The sequence below is a fragment of the Acanthochromis polyacanthus genome, chromosome 10, assembly GCF_021347895.1.
Source record: "Acanthochromis polyacanthus isolate Apoly-LR-REF ecotype Palm Island chromosome 10, KAUST_Apoly_ChrSc, whole genome shotgun sequence".
Lineage (NCBI taxonomy): Eukaryota > Metazoa > Chordata > Actinopteri > Pomacentridae > Acanthochromis > Acanthochromis polyacanthus.
Genome location: NC_067122.1, coordinates 5,284,396 through 5,306,603, shown reverse-complemented (window position 1 = coordinate 5,306,603; position 22,208 = coordinate 5,284,396). Strand labels below are relative to the sequence as shown.

General features: G+C 39.4%; 1 protein-coding gene across 1 annotated transcript in view; it reads right to left on the bottom strand.

Annotated features, from left to right (window-relative positions):
• Positions 1-303: 303 nt before the first annotated feature.
• The window catches only part of htr4 (5-hydroxytryptamine receptor 4), a 232,801-nt gene continuing 210,896 nt past the window's right edge, over positions 304-22,208 (bottom strand). The window contains exon 8 of the mRNA XM_051954489.1: positions 304-12,966. The gene's annotated coding sequence lies outside the window, so the exon portion shown is untranslated. The remainder of the gene's footprint in view (positions 12,967-22,208) is intronic.

Genomic DNA, 22,208 nt, shown 5'->3' with positions numbered 1-22,208 from the left:
AGAATGAGAGTTTTCCCTTTGACAGAGCTGAGATGGAGCGTAATACTCACTCCTTTCATTCATCACTATCAAATATCTCTGTTAAGATGAAGTCCTTTATGTTCTTTATGAGATTTTCTTCCTGAACTGCCGACTTAATCTCCCCGAGTGTCTGCAAGCTGTCAAAGCTCCACATTCAAAAGAGGAAATCGAGAGAAAGAGCAAGCTCATTGTAGCTTGTTTGAGTGAAGGAAGCACTTCAACGATGTTTTAATCAGCAGGCCAACGCCGTCATCAAACTCACAAAGGAAGTCAACACCAGGATTATCAACATCTCTTTAATCTTTAATTAGCCTTTTATCAGAACTGTCACATAGCAACAGAAAAAAGTCATACACATTTCAGCTCCCTGAAAGAGAAGCCTTTTATGTTCTTTTAATACATGAAAATACCCATTTTGTTCTGTCAAAATAAATACCGAAGAGATTTATAAAAGTTTTTTTTTGTCTCCTTTGGACAGTTTGTGGGAGTTATTTTCTTTTATGTATATACACATTCATGCTGTAAGCTGCAAACATAAATGAATAAATTAAAAAGAGTTGACATGGAAGGGAGCAGGAGTGATGGAATGATGAAATAAAATTCAGCTGTTGTTGAAATCCTGCTTCATGCAACACATTTGTTTGCTATCATTCTTTCTTTAATAATACTTCTGTTAATCCGAGTAATGGTTTCTCCAAAAGTTATCAAACTTTCCATTGAAATTCAGATGAAAATTTTGAATTTAACTTTCATATTTCTGCAAAAAAATTAACTGTAACGAAGTTACATTTCAACAGCAGCAGCATCTGAGAATTTCTGTAATTGACACTTAAGAAGGCAGGTAAGATGTTAAGAATATTTAGGGGCATTTTCATTTAGCAAAAATAAAAGAAGGCAAAGAGGCTGTGCTGAGAACATCAGTACCAAATGTTACCTGTGAAGTTATATAAAGTACACTACTGTTCAAAACTTTGAGGTCACCTGGGCAATTTCATCTTTTCCCTGAAAACTCACACTGTTATGCACATGCTAACATAATTGCACAAGGGTTTTCTAACCATCAATTTGTCTTTCAACACCATTAGCTAACACAATGTTGCATTAGAACACAGGAGTGATGGTTGCTGGAAATGTTCCTCTGTACCCCTATGGAGATATTCCATTAGAAATCAGCCGTTTACAGCTGGAATAGTCAATTACCACATTAACAATGTCTAAACTGGATTTATGATTAATTTAATGTTACCTTCATTGAAAAAAAAAAAAAAAAACGGCTTTCCTGTGACCCCAAACTTTTGAACAATAGTGTATGTAATCCAGCATTTGAAAAATAATAGCCACAATTGCATGTACAAAAAAATGAACACAACCAGACAGCTGGGGATGATCTTGGATTAAACTCTGACAGGAGCTTCTGAGAATACGGAACCATTAAAACTGCACCATAAAAAAAACAACATAAAAACAAAGCAAAAACAAATGCTATTTTGCAAATGAATTCAACATAGATATCATGGGATATTTAGGAGGCTAAAGGCTTTTAAAGGCTACAGATTCTGCTTAAGGTGAAGAGGAAAAGAAGTGACTTTCAATGGAATTAAATGCCTTAAACATCCTCTGTCCTCCATCGTCGTGTCGGCTTCATGCAGAGAGTTCTCTTCTGCAGGGCTGAACCTGAATGCAGGCGGGAGGCTGGTAGAGGATTTAAATGCTGTGTGTACTTTGTATTAGTGGCAGTGCTGCTTTCTGTATTCTTTCTGTGTTTTGCATCCAGAGGTTTTATCTCACAGACTTCCCAAAGTCACCTCAACACTCCAATAAAACATCCATCATATTTTTTTTTTTTACATTTTGAAAATGGTGTTCTTGCAAGTGCTGTAAAGCGGTTCTGATGAAATTGTGGATTTGTTGCAATCTATGCTGCTCCCAGAAATGTTCGTTTTGTTGCAACTGATCTTTTTTACATCCTTGCTCGCAATGAATGAATGTTTCAATAAAATTTCTAATAATTTTTTTAGTAGTTGAAGATCAAAGCAGTGAAGTCTTTCCTCTGTCTGGTTTTCTGCATGACAGCTAAAATTGAGATGATATCCAGATATGACACTATTAATGACCTCCTTTATACATTTAGTAGATTTTTTTTTTTTAGATTCAGGCAAATTTCCTACATGTGGTAAAGGTATACTCATTTTTTAGACAGCACTGTCTACAATAACTTCTAAATCCTTTCTAATATACATTTTTCAGTCAGTTTTTTGGATAGAAAGTCTGACTTGGCTTCTCTGTCTGTAACAACGCAGAGCTTGTTGCCTTCATTGGTTGGGTTGGTTGAGTGTAGGCATGATGGAGAAACATTTGTTGAAATGCCCTGGTCTTAAAAGTGCACTCAGTAATCTGGAAGCAGCAACATGGGAATCTTTGCTTCCATAAAACTGGTTTGCACGCATAAATGGAGAACTACCAGATTAAATTTTGAAATATGTTATTTTACAAATCGTCTGTGTAATTCTGACTGAAACACCATGTTTGCCTCGTCTTGAATGTTTTACATTCATGCAGTGGGAATGTGTGAAACCAAGAACATCTGCAAACTAAAATTTTCAATCTATCTGCTGCAAATCAGCCCCTTCAATAGACATCAACCTCACAGGAGAAACCAATGCCAGGAGAGAAAAGAGCTGCCCAAATTTCAGGTTTCTTTCCAAGGGAAAAAGAATAGTTCAGAAAGTGCTTCATTATGTCTCAGCCTTTAATCTGTGGGTCAGGATCTGAACTGCTGGTAACCCAGATCTACACAAGGTGTTTTGTGGTTGAGAACTTCTTTTATGTTGGGACTGCAGATCCATTTTCGTTTGCTTTTTGGTTAAGTTTAGGATAATGTTCTAGGTTGAATTATACCATTTCACAACAGTAAGCTGTTTTCCACAGCAGGAACCTCTGATCTGCTTTATGGCCGATGCCCACAGGATTCATCAGTTTTTTGCTTTCCATTCACTGCCTGTGTGAAACACCCTGTGTTGTATTCTGGTAATGTGGCATAAAGTAGCCTGGACCTCACTTTTGTGCAAACGAAGCACCGGAAGTGTAAGTTCAACGCCTCGCGAAAATTTCAAAAAACATCAAAACTGGCCATCCGATTACCTCCATCTATCATCTATACACCGTTTATTCCTCATTAGGGTCACGAGGGGCTGGAGTCTATCTCAGCTGACTTATGATGAAGGCAAAGGACACCCTGGACAGATCATCAGTCTATCACAGGGCTACATAGAGAGACAAACAATCACACTCACTTTCACACCTATGGACAATTTAGAATCACCAGCATGTTTTTGGACTGTGGGAGGAAGCTGGAGAACCTGAAGAAAACCCACGAATGCACAGGTAGAACATGCAAACTCCATGCAGAAAGATCCCAGGAGGGTTGGGATGCAAACCGGGGATCTTATAACTGCAAGGCAAAAGTGATAACCACTGTGCAAACTAGATGTTGTTGAAATAAAATGAGGAGAGCTGCCATGTTGGTTAAATTCCTCTGCAGGACTGAAGGTAAAGGTCCTTTCATGTGACCCACTAGTGGCCCACTAGTCCTCAAAGTGGGCGATTTTTGGAAGTGGCGCATTGACTTGGCTGAAAAAACACCTCTGTGGACCCATAACATCATGTGCATTTATTCACCTCCTATGAAATCTCTTTCAGAGCTGTTTTTTTTTTAACTAGAATAAAGTACAAACACCAAGATGGGGACTTCAGAAGGTAAACTGCAATGACAACATTCCTTCTCAACCATCTTCTACTCAAACTTGTCACTGTTCTATCCTCTGTGTGGTTGTAGAGGTGGAGTTATGTCCAGTAACTAGCAGCTGTTGTTGTTTTGGTGCCCTAGGAGTTAACATCACCACTGAAACTGTGCACCACAATGGAAACCTAAAGGTTGAAAAGACAAAGTACTAAAGTTTGCACTATCTCATGCCTCCACAAGGTTCCTGCCGTGGAAAGTCGTGTACTGACCACATATTATGAGGCAAACGGCTCATTACCTGAAAAGGCGCAAAGCTGATGACGCCAGCAGAGCACACCTGGCTGTGAACTTGTGTCATCTATTTAAGATAGTCACAGATTTTTATAGGTCTCTCACATTACCCTGCACATTCAAAACTGATGCCACAGGTTATAGAGTGTGTAAATGAGCAGCCAAAGGGTCTAGACAAATCAGCAGTATGTGATGAGTTTGGGGTGCTCTCCAGGCACCGCTGTTTCCACACAGCCCAAAATGACTTTCATCGGCCTCCGGAGACGGGCTACTTTCAGGTAAGGTGGGCGTTTATTAATTAATGGCTTAATTAACCTGTGATGTGTATGTGGTTTCAGTCATTCTTCCTACTAAAAACCCAGTAAACCCTGGGGTTGTATGACTTTCTCATCTTTTTAGGTTCCTGTGGGCGTAAAATCTGGCCTCTGTTCTTTTACAAAAGCTGAACATCAGTCAGAGAGTCTCCGAGGGACGGACAACAAAGCCTGATGTTCTTTTTAACTGCGTTGAAGGGATAGAGCATCTTTCTGCAGCGGAGGAGGATTTTGATGCCCAAGATGATTTTAGGAATCCAACCGCACATCAGAGGAGACTTATTGCTTTGATCTTCATCTGTCTAGCAAAGACTTTAGCAACTCTTTCAGCTGACCACAGCTCACCTCCACATGGGAACATCAAACTAATACCGCTAAGGAACCGAGGAGTTTGAAGACTGGCCTTAGATTGCATTAAACTTAATCCCAATTTCTTCACAGGTGCATGGATGCTCTGTTTCTTTGAAGTAGTGGAGAACAAAACAGATTTCTGACTTGAAAGTATTTCCATTTTGGGCTTTCTTCTCACTTCTCCTCCGTCTCATTTTACCTGAAATAGCTACATGACCCCTCGAACCTCTCACATGCTCTCAGCTTTTTGCATCTCGTGGTGTGCTTGGTACACTTCCAAATATGGTTTTCCGAAGAGATTGGCTCATTAAATTTCACAAGGCGTGGCCAAGTGGAGTTCCTGTTTTTTCGACGGTCGTGAAGCTTCACACACAGAACAAACATGTCGACACCAGAAGGGACACACACTTACTGACATTCAGCTGCACACTCACAGATGTCATGGAAACTGCAAGTAGGTGGTGACGGAACAGCAGAGCACAGGGAAAAAACATGGAGAAATAATAGAAAAGACACGACACTCGATGTCACAAAAGTCTACCTCTTTTTTGACTGATGGAAAAACAAGAAGCAGATGTGTGCTTGAAAATAAAATTGTGGCTTTAGAGATGCTGAAAACATGAAAAGAATGATAAACCATTCTTTAGAATTGTGTATTATTTAGATTGTATTGAATTATTTGTTCCTGTCTTTGTGTGTCTGCAGTGAGAGGTCAGGTTATTTGAAGGGCAGATTGGAAGCTACTTAAAGCTGAACACAAGGATGTGCAATCTTATTTTGCTTAACTGGTAATTGAAAAGCAAAGGTTGCTATATTATTATGATATTATTTCTGAGTCATTCATAGAGAAGGAAAAATCAAGAATTTTCAATCGTCTTTCTAACTTTGATCTTGCTGACTTCACACTCATGTCACAGTCCAACTGAAACATAAGATCAGTGTCGGAAATTGCTGCTTGAAGTCTTTCTTAAATCAATAAAAGCGCTTGTGTTTCAACTTTGGTAGAGGTCAGTCTGGAAAAACAAACAAAACTGAATCAGAAAATAAACGCTATATTGGTGGCACAAGGAAAAATGTCCAATTTCTCTGTTGTCCGATGCTGAAAAAAATATTAGACTTGACTTTACTGAAACAGTCAGAAAAACTTCCACTAAAAAGATTCCCATCATGCATTAATTTAGCATTACTGTCAGCTCTTTGCCTGCGTATATTCTCAGTCATTCAGGTTGTGGTAATCGTAGGAGTTTCAGTACAAATCAACCAGATTTCTCTTGTAGGGTTCTCGAAGATGTTTCATCTTTATTTAAGAGGCTTCTTCAGTTCTGACTAATGGGGTGATGAGTCATTCCATTCTTGGCAGATTCACACCCTTTGTTGTGTAAACTGGCATTCCACATCACCATGATTGCTATCCTTGTTGGTGGACCACCTGGTTTCACAACAATTCACACCTGAAGACATGTGAGTCCTGGTCATTAATGGACCATTAGTCGTTTGAGCTGGAGTAACTATAAATTCTGTAGCTGCCCATTACAGGGGGTTCTCGACTTATGTTGGAATTCCATTCCTATGGCACGACGTAATGCGATTTTTGACGTAAGTCGAAACTCACATACATAAGTACTGTTTTATTACATTTAATTTCACTTTGTTGAAGATGGCTTTCCCTTTTTTGAAGCACTGCCATTACAAGAGTTTGACTTAGGCTTGGGAGCCATAATAAAGGGCAAAAAGTTTCCAAAAAAACAACACAAACAAAAGAAAGCGAATGTAGCACAATCCAATGTGGCGTACAACAGGTAAATGTAAACAAAGCCGTCTTCCTTGTGTAGCACCACGTGACGACACATTTGTCCGCTCGCCAACTACTTCCTCGACTTTTTAAATAAATTTATGGAAGATGGCAATGTAACCACAAAACATAAAGGTTGAGGACATCGTAAACGGAGGAACTGGTGCAGTCAGAACTGAAGAAGCCTTGGGGATGAAGGTGAAACATCTTCAAGAACTTACAAGGGAAGTCCTTTTGATTTCTACTGAAGCTCCTACAGCTGTCAGTCCTGTCCTCACGTGTCATCAGACCACCATCTTTTCTTCAAACCACTATAAGTGAGCTTCATAATTCAGCCTCCCTAAAGACCTCCTTGTCAGTTTGTTGCACCATTAACATTGGAGCAGAGGCTGTAACTTTTTATGTGTTTTTCATAAATCAGGCTGTGACTGAACGGAGGCAACGGCAGAAAGCAGTATTGAATTTCCACTCGTACTAAAGGAGAGTGTTTCTAACTCGCTCCACGCTGACATGCTGCTTCCTCTGGGAGTGTCACTGACATCTGCATGGCCTTTTTTTAACTTGTCTCCTGTTACTCAGAACACCGCAAGTTGTGGCACAATGATTGAATTTCAGCTAGGGCTTCTCCACCTAAAGCACTGAGGTGCAGCCTTTACGGTGTGAGAACATCATATGATTCAGCTGCAGGAAATTGCCCCAAATTGCAAGGGATTATGGGTAAAAGTGGAAAGATTTCGACATGTAATAGCCAAGTGTTTAGAGAATCATGCAGAACAACACCACGGCTAACCACAGTCTGGGCTCGGTTGATATGAACACTGAATAAAGGTCATATGATCTTTAGCTCTACCTTCTGACTGACTTTAACCCAACAGGATGTCGGGCCACATGAGGTCTGAAGTGAGATAACACTCTGAAATCTAAACATCTATGAGAATAAAACACTCACTGTCCACTTATGCTGTATCCATCCTACAGCACCCACTGTTTCAAACCTGCAAAGTAAAATCTCCCCATTACTTCCTCCAGATTCAACTATAATGTCTGTAGTTTGTGTTTTTGTACAACAGTAACACAAAACTCGGATAGTTCCTCTGAATCATGACTTCCACAATTGGGTCGATGGGCTTGTCGCTACGAGGATTTGTAATTACCTTCCCTTGTCAAAAGCTTTTTTGGCTGGTGCCGGTGAATCAGTGCTCAACAGTGTTTTCGTGTGATTAACTGATTGGAGAGGGTTGTTTGTTCCTGTGCAGTTTGTTTTTAGCAACTGCACGTCCCATTTCTTTTCCTGTAGTGGCTCTATGAGATGTAACACATTGTAAGAGTGCATTTTGTTGTTTTTTTGTTAATAAACCCCAACAAAACAACATTCTGGAGCAAGTGGAGGGTTTCTAAAGCATTTTTTTTCTTTCAGAATACAAATTTTAACTAACCAGGCAAAAATATTTTTCATGTTTCACAGAAAACTGAGAAAACATTTTGTTGCTTTTAAACATGACGTCTATTACCGAGTGCCGTACTACGGAGCAAGTTTGACGAATCTGGGCTTTTTTGTTAACGGGTAGGACAAAGGTGGCTATCAACTTTCTCTGCTAAGAAGGTGTTAATCATTTCATGTGACGTCTGAACAAAACAAAATGATTGTGTGCAGCTGCTTCAGTTAACAGGAGAACAAGATATCTAAAAATTTATGAAGCGCTGCTACTGCAAATGACGCAATTCAGGAATGCTGGTAGGAAACTTAAATGTGTGGTAATATATTTATTTTATTGGTCAATACAGCCGCTTATTATTAACTACAGCTGCACAAAAAAGCTATTAAACTTCATATATTTAAACATGATGTTGTTCTGAAGAGTGTATAGGTCTGACACTGTGCCATAATGCAGGAAATCGCTTGGATAAATAAAAATGAATCGATTACTCACTGAAGATTCTTTGTAAAAAACAACACAATAATCCATTTTCTAATTTGTGTTCTATCAGCTCCAGTACCGGCATGTAATCGGACCAAACATAAAAACACGTTTATGTGATTTCTGCATCACCAGCTGAATATATGCTGGGTTCCCATGGCAACACGGTACATTCAGTGTGCAATACAGAGGAACAATAGCTTCGATTTGGAGTGGCTTTATTGTCTAGTAATATTCACTTTGGTTTTACTTCTGTTTTGGTCCCCACCAACTGCTGAGAAAAGTAACATTATAAGGTGATATTTAACTTGTTTACTGGCTACTTTGCTATCATCTATTTGCTATTAGAGCTGCTCTTGAACACTAAACCAAACAGTAAATGGGTTGAAAAGGGTACAAAGTATTGCAGAGCTGTTGGTTTTTCACTGTGAGTCACACCTACATTTATAGAGAGAAATTTGAGGCACAGTTAATCTAAATTAGTGACAGAGCAAGAAAAAAAAAACATTTGTCATGATACAGATGTCCTTCATGTACTGTCCTCTCTATTGTGTGCAGTGGGAACCAGTGTATTCAAGGATTCAAGGATATTTTTTGTCATTGCATTGCTACAATGAAACTATGTTGGCACTTTTGTACACTCGTGCAGAAAGCTTCAGCATTGTGTCTCCACTTCTACAGAATGCAGCAACAAAGTTACTCTTGGATTAAAAGACACTTCACCTATTCTTTCCCTCTACTCTCAATGCAAAAGCCAGTAGAGTTTGAATTCTCTGTGCAGCATTTTCTGCTGAGGGAACAAACACAAAGCAGCAGTCGAGAAAGAAACAGCTAACATCTACACCTGATTCATAAAAGAGTCTTTTCTAAGTGTGATTCAGTTTGATTTGCTGTCTAACTGAAGACATTCTCCCACAATGTTTTTCATGTATTCAGGTAGCAGCGGCATTAATTAATACTTGGTGGAGTGTAAGCGGTGACTAATTATGTTGTGAGATGCTGCCTTCTGGGACCATTGAATGCCTTTTGCATAAAATCTTTTCAAATAATCTTTTTTAGAAAGACAGGCAACAGGCTGCAAGTGAATGAGAAGAAAATGAATTGAGTTCAAAAGAAAGAAGTTATGAGAACAGAAAAACAGTAGGCGACACTAAACTTTTATTCTTGAAGGCTTGCTTCATTCTTCACTGACAAATTTCTCCACAAACGTGTTGACTTTCTACAAAAAGTCAGCATATTTCAACATTCCAACAGTGGTATTTACCACTGGCCTTGAAAACTGGAATGCATAAGACACACACCTCAGTAATGAAGCATTTTAAGTTCATATCAAACCTCCCATTTAAAGTAATATCACTGAGAAAACACATTCTTGGTGTTAAACAACCGTTCTGATGTCTTCCAGCGAGGATTTCGACCACACCGCAGCACTGAGACTGCTCTTGTTAAAGTCTTGAATGACATCCATGTAAACACAGACAGCGGTAAAATTTCAGGCTTGGAATCACTGGATTGACCACAACATGCTAGCAGACTAACTGGAACCCTGCTGGCACAAACTGGTTTGAACCCTACTTCAAGGACGGATTGATAGTTCCACAAAGTGCGGACAAAAATGACATGGAGTTCCTCAAAGCTCCATTCTGGATCCCCTTTAGGAGCTCAGATTAAAATATTTAACTTCTTTCTATGGATGGCCCACAGATCTACTTAACTACAACCCCAGTGGACTCATACAAACACTAAGTGCAAAAAACAAACAATTGTTTGAATGTTCCAAAAAATTTCGTTCAAACACACTACCATTCAAAAATTTGGGGTCACCTAGACAACTTTATGTTACCCCTGAAAACACACAAATTTATTTATGTGCTAAAATATTTGCACAAGGCTTTTCTAATATTAATTAGCCTTTCAAAATGATTAGACAACACAACGCAGCATCAGAACACATGAGTGATGGTTGCTGGAAAAGTTCCTCTGTACCCCTATGGAGATATTCCATTAAAAATCAACCGTTTCCAGCTAGAATAGTCATGTATCTCATTAACAATGTCTGGACTGTATTTGTGAGTCATTTAGTGTTATCTTCATTGAAAAGAAGTGCTTTTATTTTAAAAATAAGGACATTTCTAAGTGACCCCAAATTTTTGAACAGTAGTGTAAATAAAGATAAAACTGAAATAATCTTTTCTGAAACTAAATAAATAGCAATTAAGAGTCAGTGCTCGACTTCAGTAAAAAACATTTAAAAACCAAAAAAATCAAGTAAAAAATCTTGTTGTCATCATGAACTTAAACCTCAATTTTAGCCGCAATAAGATAATGATAAAATCTGGCTTTTTCGCCTTAATAATATCAAGATTTAATGGACTCAAGTCTCAGTGTGATTCAGAGAAATTCATCTGTTTGTCTTCAGTAGTCGTATTACGAGAACGGTAACGTCACTAGGACAGCTGCAGCTAATTGAGAACAATAAAGTTAATGACATCTGTCCAGATCTTAGTGTTGGTTCATAAAGCGTTGAAAGTTTTGGGCCCAGAATACAGTTCTCATCTGTTCATACGTAATAAACCTGCATCTCTCACATCAACTCAGAAACATTTGCTTTCTCTCCTCAAAGCTGAAGCAGCATTTTGCTTATTTATGATCCACATTTCTGGAACAAACTGGTAGAAAACTTCTGCTCCAACTCTTAGTTGCTTTAAATCCAAATATTTATTCAAATGGTACTGTCCTGTTTTATCATTCTTTCCTTGCTTTTCTTCCATTTTTTTTTTATAACTCACACTTTTTACGTTTTATGTAAAGCACTTTGAGAATTGCTTCATTGTTGATTGATGTCTCACGTAAACTAGCCTTGCTGGCTAGAAAGACTTCTGGTACATTCTTTATCGTAGCATCCGAGGTGGGCAGACAAGGAATTAAAGGTGTGTTGAGATGAAGTGGGAATGGTGTTGTATCTGGCTGGCCACCTCTCATATCTTATTTGAAGAATGTACCAGCAGAAGATTTAAAATCTGACAGAGCTCGACTGAACAGACTGTACAATTCTTGTCCCTCAGTCTGAAAAACTATTAAGTCAGAGTTTGGGTTCCACGTAGGCTTCACTGTTCAAAGACTAGACTGAGCAAATGATGCACTGCAGCCACTTCTGTGCAGAAAATGTGTTGTTGCTTGGGTGTTGTGTATTTCTTATTTTTGTGCAGTGGGTGTGATGCCAGAAGAATGTTCCAATAATGAGGTGAAATCAAACACAGCACAGGATGATGGGAAAAGGCCGTTTCATTCATACTAACATCACATTTAAAGTCCCGTTCAGAAACACACAAAACACGCATCGCCATGGAAACATACACAGCCGCACATGTAATCACACAGAGCAAACAAACAAACAAACAAAAAAACAAACACATTTTGCTCCAACATCATCACAATGCCTGTTGAATCATTCATGAGCAGCTTTAGCGATCGTCAAACTTCTTGTGGGGGAAGTTTCTGTAGAAAACAATCACTGAGACGGAGCCTCATGGAGCGATGAGCACAGGAGGGCGAGCTAGCAGCTTCTGTAATAATGCACTTGGACAGTTTAGGTCAAGGATTTAACGCAGCCTTGCAACCACATTTTGTTTTCAGCTTAGGGAGGATTTAGCAAAGCTGGGAGGCTTTGACCTGGGAGACAAACAGGTTTTTTCAGCTTTGTGTCGAGGCAAAGACATGTGATGGTTAATGTGATGTTCAGCAAAAAGAAATATTGTTCGATACTGGCTCTTTTCATTAATAACACTTTAAAAGCTAATTTTCGCCAACTGATTCACTTTACAAGAAACAGCCTTCTAAAACCTAAAGTCAATCTTTCTGATTTTAAGACCGGAAAACAACAGGGAGCATCTCAGAATGATCAGAAAAAGGTCCACTGTATGTGTATCAAATAGCTTTGGCAACATAATTCACTTCCACAACTCCCCAGCACAGTCACTAATCACATCTCCCGCTGTGAAATTCTCCTACACACTCCGCCGAAGCTGCCGGTTCACCGCGAGACAAGAAAGCGACCGGCGGGCCAGTTGATGGGATCGCAGTCACATTCTGGCTCCGGCTGAGTTCAACTGGGCCGGCTCAGTTTCTGTGCAGACAAGAGAACTAACACGACAGAACCAGCATCACAGAGACAGAAAGCTGGTTGTATTTCAGCGCCTGGCACCTCAGAAGACCACGGGTCAAGTGTTGGCCGGGCTGAACACCAGATGCGCCACTGGCAACGTCCTGCTCCTCTCCTTGATCCTTCAGGTCCCTCCGGGGCTCTTCTCGGGAGCTTGGCTGGATTTGTTGCATCTGTGTTCGATTTCAGCTCCGGATGTGTGAAGGCTGTGGCGTGTTTCCATCGACTCTGCGGTGGCGCTGCGAGGGCCGAGGGCGTTGGAGATGTGACTGAGGAGTCGCTGTCGTCACAAGCAGGACTCGTGAGACTCTGTGTCGGTGTGCAGAGACTTCTTCTCCTGCTCTGTGTGGTTCCCGTTCTGAAGGACAGAATACCTGAGAGAAAACAGAAGGAAGGGAGGAAGAGAATGATGCAAAATGCAATTATTTGAGGTGTAAAGGAGCATTGAGTCATTCATGAGGTGAAAAGTCAGATTTTAAAGTCGTAAATCACCTAACTTTACTATAAATCTATTTATCTTATTCACTCATTATAGCTTGCATTGTCCTTGAAAGCAGCCATATGATGAGAATTTTGTAATCTGTTCATCTTCTCAAGAGTTATTTTTGCAGACAAATTCAAACACACTGAACATACAAGACAGGTCTTAGCCCTGTTTTCATTATCGATTTTAATGAATATATCATGGCCTCAGACAAATTATACTCCTGTTCAAAAGTCTGTTGTCACTTTGAAATGTCCTTATTTTTGAAAGAAAAGCATTTTTAATTCAATGAAGTTAACATTAAATTAATCAGAAATACAGTTTAGACATTGTTAATGTGGTAAATGACTATTCTATCTGGAAACGGCTGATTTTTAATGGAATATCTCCATAGGGGTACAGAGGAACATTTCCAGCAACCATCACTCCTGTGTTCTAATGCTACATTGTGTTAGCTAATGGTGTTGAAAGGTTCATTGATGGTTAGAAAACCCTTGTGCAGTTATGTTAGCACATGAATAAAAGTGTGCGTTTTCATGGAAAAGATGAAATTGTCTGGGCGACCTCAAACTTTTCAACAGTAGTGTATTTCAAAATATTGTGATTCTTTGAAGTGAAAATATATTCAGCAAGTAATATTTCATTTATTTAAGATCGATATTTTGGAATTTGGGGTTGTTGTTTAGGAACAAAAGCAATTGGACGCCATTACCCGAGTCTCTGGGAAGATGTGAAGACATTTTTACTGTTTTTTGATACTCAAATCAAAAAAATCATCCCTGATGCCCTCCGTCAGAGATGTGACCATTATTCTCCAGACCATTATTTATTTTATTCTAATGAAAACGACAGACTGAAGGGCGAACCATTGGTAATATTTAGTAGGGTCAATAGAAGGAATGCATTCTTGATCACTATGTATTAAGAACTACTTAATGTTTTTATATCAGACCATTAGACATCCATCCATTCATTATCTATACACCGCTTAATCCTCATAAGGGTCACAGGGGCTGGAGTCTATCCCAGCTGATTTAGGGTGAAGGCAGGAGACACTCTGGATAGATCACTAGTCCATCGCAGCACTACATATAGAGACAATCACACTCACATTCACACCTATGGACAATTTAGAATCACCAGTTCATCTCAACATGTTTTTGGACTGTGGGAGGAAGCCAGAGAACCTGGAGAAAACCCACGCATGCACAGGGAGAACATGCAAATTCCATGCAGAAAGATCCCAGGAAGAGACACAAATCGGGGATCTTCTAGCGGCAAGGCGACAGTGCTGACCACTGAGCCCACTGCGTAGTCACGATTAGACATGAAATCTTTAATTTAATCCTCAGAAAGCTCACAAACTTCAATTTCTGTCTACAGTTTCTCCTCAAGTTTTTCAGAGACAACAACTACAATCGCTGCAATGGATCCTTTGGTAAAAAAACAGACACAGTGTCACGGTGGCAGCTAACTTCTGCTTCTGCTGCCGGACAAACCTACAAGGAGGCTCTTGTCAAATGTAGAAAGGGTGGCACAACTGCTCCAGTTTGAGGAAAAACAGGACTTCTCTTACAGCTTCACTTGCTGTACATCTTCCAAACCACAGGAGCTGGAACAGATTTACACCATTTTTATACCGACAGCAGAATAAACTGACTTGCCAGCAGCGCAATCAGTATCGGACCTGCTTCTCTCCTCTAGCCTATTAGCGATCAAAGAGTTTACACTGGATAGACCTTTGTGAGAGGATAATATAATATTCTCCCGAGTCATTTCTCAACATCGTCCGTCCCCTGCTTACTGGAAAAGCGATCACGCGCCGGGTTAGAGGAGGGTGACTGAGAGAAGCTGCCAAAGCTGACCGCGACTGAACCCTCTTACAGGACATTCATGGTAACAGAGTGATAGTAAAAACCAGACTCAGGAGGCAGGGATGGTAAATTGAGTATCTTGAAAGGCTTTTAATATAATGTCCTCTGTGGTCCACACACCACGCTCACTTAATGTGTTTACTAGCAGAGCACCAGCCGAGCGGTGAAACACAAGCTCTAAAAGCCGATCCTGACCCGACTCTTCTGCTATGTGGTGACAGTTCAAAGGGGTTTGTGGCAAAAAATTACAACCGCATATTTAGCTGAAGATGTACTTTTATGTCGTAATAAAAGAAAATGTTCTTAAAGATATAATAATATGTCATATAATATAGAATGTACAGTGCACAATCAAGGTGCAACAATGAATGGATTGTTCCTTTATGTGTTTTTTTTTCTATTTTCATTCATCGGTTTAAGTCGTTTTGTTTAATATGCATTGTTTTAAATAAGGAATGTTTGTTTTTTATGGACCAAGGACTACAGATGGAAATTAGCATGATGCTAAATCTAGTGCAGCCATCTTTTTAATGTAAGTGCACGCTGTCCTTTTTCAAATAAACTTGAAAGAAAGAAAGAAAGAAAGTCGTTTTGTTTAAAGGAAAACAAAAATCTCCTATTCTGGGTGAGTTTTATCCTCTATGAGAGTAAACTGAGGAAAAACTTTGAACTTTGGGAAACGCTGATCCAATTATTTGAGATCTAAAGGAGCACCGTGTCATTTATGAGGTGAAAAGTCAGGTTTCAAAGTCAAAAATCAGCAAACTTTGCTATACATCTGCCCTATATGTACACACGTGGACAAAATTGTTGGTACCCCTCAGTTAAAGAAGGAAAAACCCACAATTCTCACTGAAATCACTTGAAACTCACAAAAGTAACAATAAATAAAAATTTATTGAAAATTAAATAATCAAAAACAGCCATCACTTTTGAATTGTTGATTAACATAATTATTTAAAAAAACAAACTAATGAAACAGGCCTGGACAAAAATGATGGTACCTCTATAAAAGATTGAAAACTATTTGACCAGAGTGACATGATTAACTCAGGTGTGTCATTTAATTGACATCACAGGTGTTTCCAAACTCATAATCAGTCAGTCTGCCTATTTAAAGGGAGACAAGTAGTCACCCTGCTGTTTGGTGAAAAGGTGTGTACCACACTGAACATGGACAACAGAAAGCGAAGGAGAGAATTGTCCCAGGACATCCGAAAAAAAATTATAGACAAACATCTTAAAGGTAAAGGCTATAAGACCATCTCTAAACAGCTTGAAGTTCCTGTGACAACAGTGGCTCATATTATTCAGAAGTTCAAGACCCACGGGACAGTAGCCAACCTCCCTGGACGTGGCCGCAAGAGGAAAATTGATGACAAATTGAAGAGACGGATCGTTGGAATTGTATCCAAAGAGCCCAGAGCAACCTCCAAAGAAATTAAAGGTGAACTCCAAGGCCAAGGTACATCAGTGTCAGATCGCACCATTCGTCGTTGTTTGAGCCAAAGTGGACTTCATGGGAGACGACCAAGGAGGACACCACTGCTGAAAAAAACTCATAAAAAAGCCAGACTAGAATTTGCAAAAATGCATGTTGACAAGCCACAAAGCTTCTGGGAGAATGTCCTTTGGACAGATGAGACCAAACTGGAGCTTTTTGGTAAGGAACATCAACTCTATGTTCATAGACTCAAAAACCAAGCATACGAAGAAAAGAACACTGTCCCTACGGTGAAACATGGAGGAGGCTCAGTAATGTTTTGGGGCTGCTTTGCTGCATCTGGCACAGGGTGTCTTGAAAGTGTGCAAGGTACGATGAAATCTGAAGACTATCAAGGCATTCTGGAGAGAAATGTGCTGCCGAGTGTCAGAAAGCTTGGTCTCAGTCGCAGGTCATGGGTCTTCCAACAGGACAACGATCCAAAACACACAGCCAAAAACACCCAAGAATGGCTGAGAGAAAAGCGTTGGACTATTCTAAAGTGGCCTTCTATGAGCCCAGATCTGAATCCCATTGAACATATGTGGAAGGAGCTGAAACATGCCATTTGGAGAAGACACCCATCAAACCTGAGACAACTGGAGCTGTTTGCTCATGAGGAGTGGGCCAAAATACCTGTTGACAGCTGCAGAACGCTCATTGACAAATACAGAAATCGTTTAATTGCAGTGATTGCCTCAAAAGGTTGTGCAACAAAATATTAAGTTATGGGTACCATCATTTTTGTCCAGCCCTATTTCATTAGTTTGTTTTTTAAATAATTATGTTAATCAACAATTCAAAAGTGATGGCTGATTTTGATTATTTAATTTTCAATAAATTTTTATTTATTGTTACTTTTGTGAGTTTCAAGTGATTTCAGTGAGAATTGTGGGTTTTTCCTTCTTTAACTGAGGGGTACCAACAATTTTGTCCACGTGTGTATCTTATTTACTTATGTATTATCCCTGAAAGCAGCCATACGACATGAATTTTGTAATCTGTCCAAGTTTACAAGGACTATTTTTGCAAACACACTGAACATGCAAGGTAAGATAAACACTCTTAGCCAAGTTTTCATTATCGATTTTAATGAGTATATTAGGGCCTCAAGACAAATTATTTCAAAAATACCATGACTCTTTGAGGTAAAATGTATTCAGCAAGTAACATTTTATCAATTTACATTTTTAAAAAAGCATTCTTTAAAATAGTAAACAGCTTCAGACAGATTGTACTACTGATTATTATCAATAATCACAGCCCAATTGAGCATAAACTGCCCTTAAAAGTTTCAATATGCTTGAATTAAACAAAACTGAATTATAGCTTTGGCCTTATTAAAATAGCCACACTTCTGGCTTGTATTGTTTAAAATGAAGCCTTGGGGATTTGCTTATTCCATTACAATTTGTAACTTTTTTATAAAACACTTATTCGATCATCTGAAAGTTTATTTGTTCCAAGCTGAAACCATGGTTATCATTAAGGTAAACCCATCAGTTTGTCTTCTATTTTCTGAAAATGCTTCTTATTTCTTCTGCATAAGAACAGCCGCATGATAAGCTCAGCTCTGTTGTGCCACGATAATTGTTCAAGCTCGATTCCACAAAAGAAGCATTTAGCAGCACAAAGCACGAACCTGACACATAAAGCACCCGGGCTGTATGTTCCATATACAATTGACTCAGACAAACAAACACTAACAAATGTAAATAATACAACAATAATGCACAACAACGGGCCTCTCTTCAAGAGCTGTCCAAGTGCACTCATTTGGAAGCTATAATTGGCCCCATTGTGCAGTCTATAGGCTTCGGTGCATTTGAACAAGAGGAATGATTGTCTGTGATACACATGCAGGCATCGCATATGCATGTGTGTATGGGCATACATGCCGTGTGCACGTAGAGAGTGTGTGTTTCACCTCACCGTGGGCTAAAACCATTACGAGCTGTTTATACAAACACCCTGACCAAAGACACTTCCTGCTGCCAAACTGGCCGTGAAATGCACCTTCCAGACAGCCGCGGACATTTAGAGCTTTCAAAAGGAAACAGGCCGCAGATTCTCACCAGAGCAGAACCCAAAATTGCTGCCACATTGCGGCGCTAAGCCCTCAAACGGCCTCACCGTGGTGCTGTGACTGACTGTATCACTGCTCTGCTCTTTGGTGGAAACAGAGCTGCTGATACTTTAACCTGTGGGGCGGGGATATCGACGACTTCTCATTGATTTCAGCACTATGCCGCATATGTTTTCACTCATGTACGCCCAGTCACATCGTGTAGGTCAAGTCTCTCTCTAGTTAAAGCTAATTATATGTGCATTTATCATGTAATTACAGCTCTTACACTAATAATCTAATGAACGTCCCTTTGACTTCCCACATTAATCTTCAAAGTTTCAAAACTGCATGGTGGTTTAAATGAAGAGAGGAGGCAGGGAGAAACAGCTCATGTTGTCAGTTTATTACTGATTAGTTGGCAAAATCAATATGTTGATGCTCAAAATGCATCGATATTTTCAGCTGACGCGTATAAAAAAGCCTGACTTTGCAACCGTGGCGTTGTCTGAAGAACGTATCCATAAATTAAAAACAGCAGTTGTGCTGTGAATTTGGTGATACATATACATGAAATTAGACGTTACCTGGTTAAAATCTGAAGTACTGTGAGAAGCCAAGGCAAAAGGTAGCAGCTTAACCTTAACTTGAAAGTCATGCTGGCCAATTGAAGCCTGAAAAAAAGTGTTTCGTTTGGAAAAAGGTGGAGCAACCGATAACGCAATAACAGCCAAAAACGTAATAATTTATTTCAAAGAAAATGCAGTCCTATTTATGTATGACTGCATTAGCGCCTGCAGTTATTACATTTTCAAAGGATATTTTTAACTGCTCGGTCATAACATCATAACAAATCAATTATGTAATAACCTATTACATTACTGGCAAAATGTTATTACGTTATTGGTTCAAAAAATTTATTGCATTATTGGCAAGTTAATACATTATCGACTTTATTGCTGTGCCAAGGAATGGCAGAGTTATGTGACGATCGGCATGCGTTCATCTGTCCATCTGTTAGCAACAGTACTCAAAAATGGACCAACAGATTTAGATTAAATTTTCAGAGAAGGTCAGAAATGACAAAAGGACCAAGTGATTCAATTTTGGCAGTGATGTAGCTTATAATCTGGATCCATGGATTTATTAAAGATTTCTGTATCATTGCGAGATAGTGGCACAGCTTCACTGTAACTATGACAACAAGTGAACACTAAATCAACTGCCTGCTGACATCACGATTATGATCCTACTGCAAATTGACCACTGCAGACTTATCGGGACTGATCTGTTGGAAATGATACAAGGAACAATTGATTAAATTGTGGGGGTGTGTCTGAGTCCCATCAATTACCGCTGGCTGCTCCATATTTAGGTCATGTGATTCGGTATCCGTACATAACGTACACATGCAGAACACACGCCTGCGTTCAGCGCAAGGTCATTTTGTTTGTGGTTACATCTATATTAAATGGCCACACTCTACGCTGCCTTGATTTCTGCCACAAATTTTTTCAACACTTCATCTGTCGGAAATGAGACGAATGAGCAGCACTTGGCAGAGTGCTGCACTCTCTAAATGCTTTTCTAGATACATTTAAAATGACCAAAATTATTACATTACTGGTTGCTGCAAGGAGGAATCATAAGTGTGGGTGTATTCTTATGAGTTAGTCTCAAGAGTGGCTGTACACTTATGCGCAGAAATGCAGAAAGTCCTTCACATCTGCAGGTTGCATGGGGTTCCAAGAAAAAGGGGTCCAAGGAAAAGAGTTAAGATTCACCAGATAGTTTTCATTTCTGGAAGGTTCTTTGTCTTTGGAAAGTTAAACTCTGGACTTCGTATATGGTATGGAAAACTGATTAACAAAGCAATGAAAATTAATTTCTGAGTTTCTGGTCATGACAGACATTGTGCCTCTGCGTTGTCAGTCTGTCATTCTCCATGTTTTATACAATATTAAATTTACCAGCGACACAGCCAAGTGCTTGTTTAATAATTTAGGAGAATGACAGTCATGGTATGGCAGTATTTCCATGACAATATATGTTTACAAACATGAAATGATGAGCTTGATCTTACTACCAACAGGACCCCTGATGCCACATAAAATGACTCCATTTGACAATCTTTCAGCGCACAGTTGAGTCTGATGGACATGAATGTCAGAGTTTAGCTGTGAAACACCAGCGGCTTTGAGAAAATAGCAGGATTTGATGGCCTGGAATGAGTTGAAATTATATTAAAAGCAATGCAAAGCCAGCCTGAAGAAGGGAATTCTCTCATTTCAATCCATAAAAAAAAGAAGAAGCAAGGAACAGAATGAAACTCTGTGGTGCAGAAACAGCTGAAGTTTCACTAAAAAGTCCAAACTCATGTATATAAAAGCTTCAAGAAACGAGAGAACAGAGTGAAGGCTGGAAGAACTGCCCATATTTCCACGAGAAATGTTTCAAACAAAACAAAACAAAAATATTGCATTGAAAGCTACAAACTGTACATGTGTCCCCTTTGAAGCATGTATTCAATTTTATATTTGGATCAAATGAAAATTCAAAGCAGGACATGTGGCTGCATCCATCCTGTGTTTATTTGCGGCTTTATTTGTACACAGCTGAGCCAACAGGCCAACTGGCAGAGCAGGAGACAGGATGGAGATTTGTTTAATGAGGCCAGGAGAGAGAGGCAGAAGGCCCGGATTACATGCAGACTAAACATTTCTCCATATTTTGGGCAGCTATGTGGCAAACATTCATCTTGATGAAGTGCCCTTTAGCAAACTCTGAATGTGCTGAATAGCAGACGCTGACATCTGATGTCCCATGTGGACGAGTAGGAAGGAAAACAGAGAGTAGCTTTGAGAACATCAAAATGGAGAAAGTCCAAATAACACTGACAGAGTACAAGATTGCAGGTCACACTTTGAAAGCTGCTAAATAATGTTTCATGTTCTCCTGTTTGTCATCCTGGTTTGAGCAGTGCTTTATAACTAAAACTTTCCCACTAGAATATGAATGCAGGCTACAGCTTGCGGTAAAAATGCAGAAATGCTGATTCAGTGTGGTGTGGAACTCTGTGTTCCTGCTAACAAATGCTTGTTTAAAAAATAAAATCTGTCATTCTGTAACAACTGACAGAGGTACACTGATAGAAGAACACATTGGATATACTTTGCATTAGCTGACTCCTTGCTTTGGCCGCTGCTAACACAAATGTTTTAAAGCAACAATTTACTTTCAATCAACACAACTACTTCATGTTTATAGAAACTTATTGAAATCTGATGCAATAAAGTAAATTAAACACTTTTATCATTAAGAAAAGTATTGCATATTATATACAGTACTGTTTAAAATTGTGGGATCACCAGACAAGTTCATATTTTCCATGAAAAGGCACACTTTTATTCATGTGCTAACATCCTCAACATCCTCCTCAGAGAAGTCTGAAGGAAAACGTCCAGAGAGGTTCTGATACTGCTCAGTCTCTCTTCTGTCCCACCATAATCACTGTTGGGTTCACCTGAGAACTGTGAGAACTCAATATCTGGACTCAACGGTTTTATTAATCCTGCTGAGTTCTGGTGGTTGGTTGAATGCAGGGACACATTTATCTGCTCGAGCTTACTGTATGTGTACATACATGTGGGTTATTCCATTCTACCAAATGCACCTCCAGCAGCCTCTTCTCCGCCCTGAGCTGTTAGATG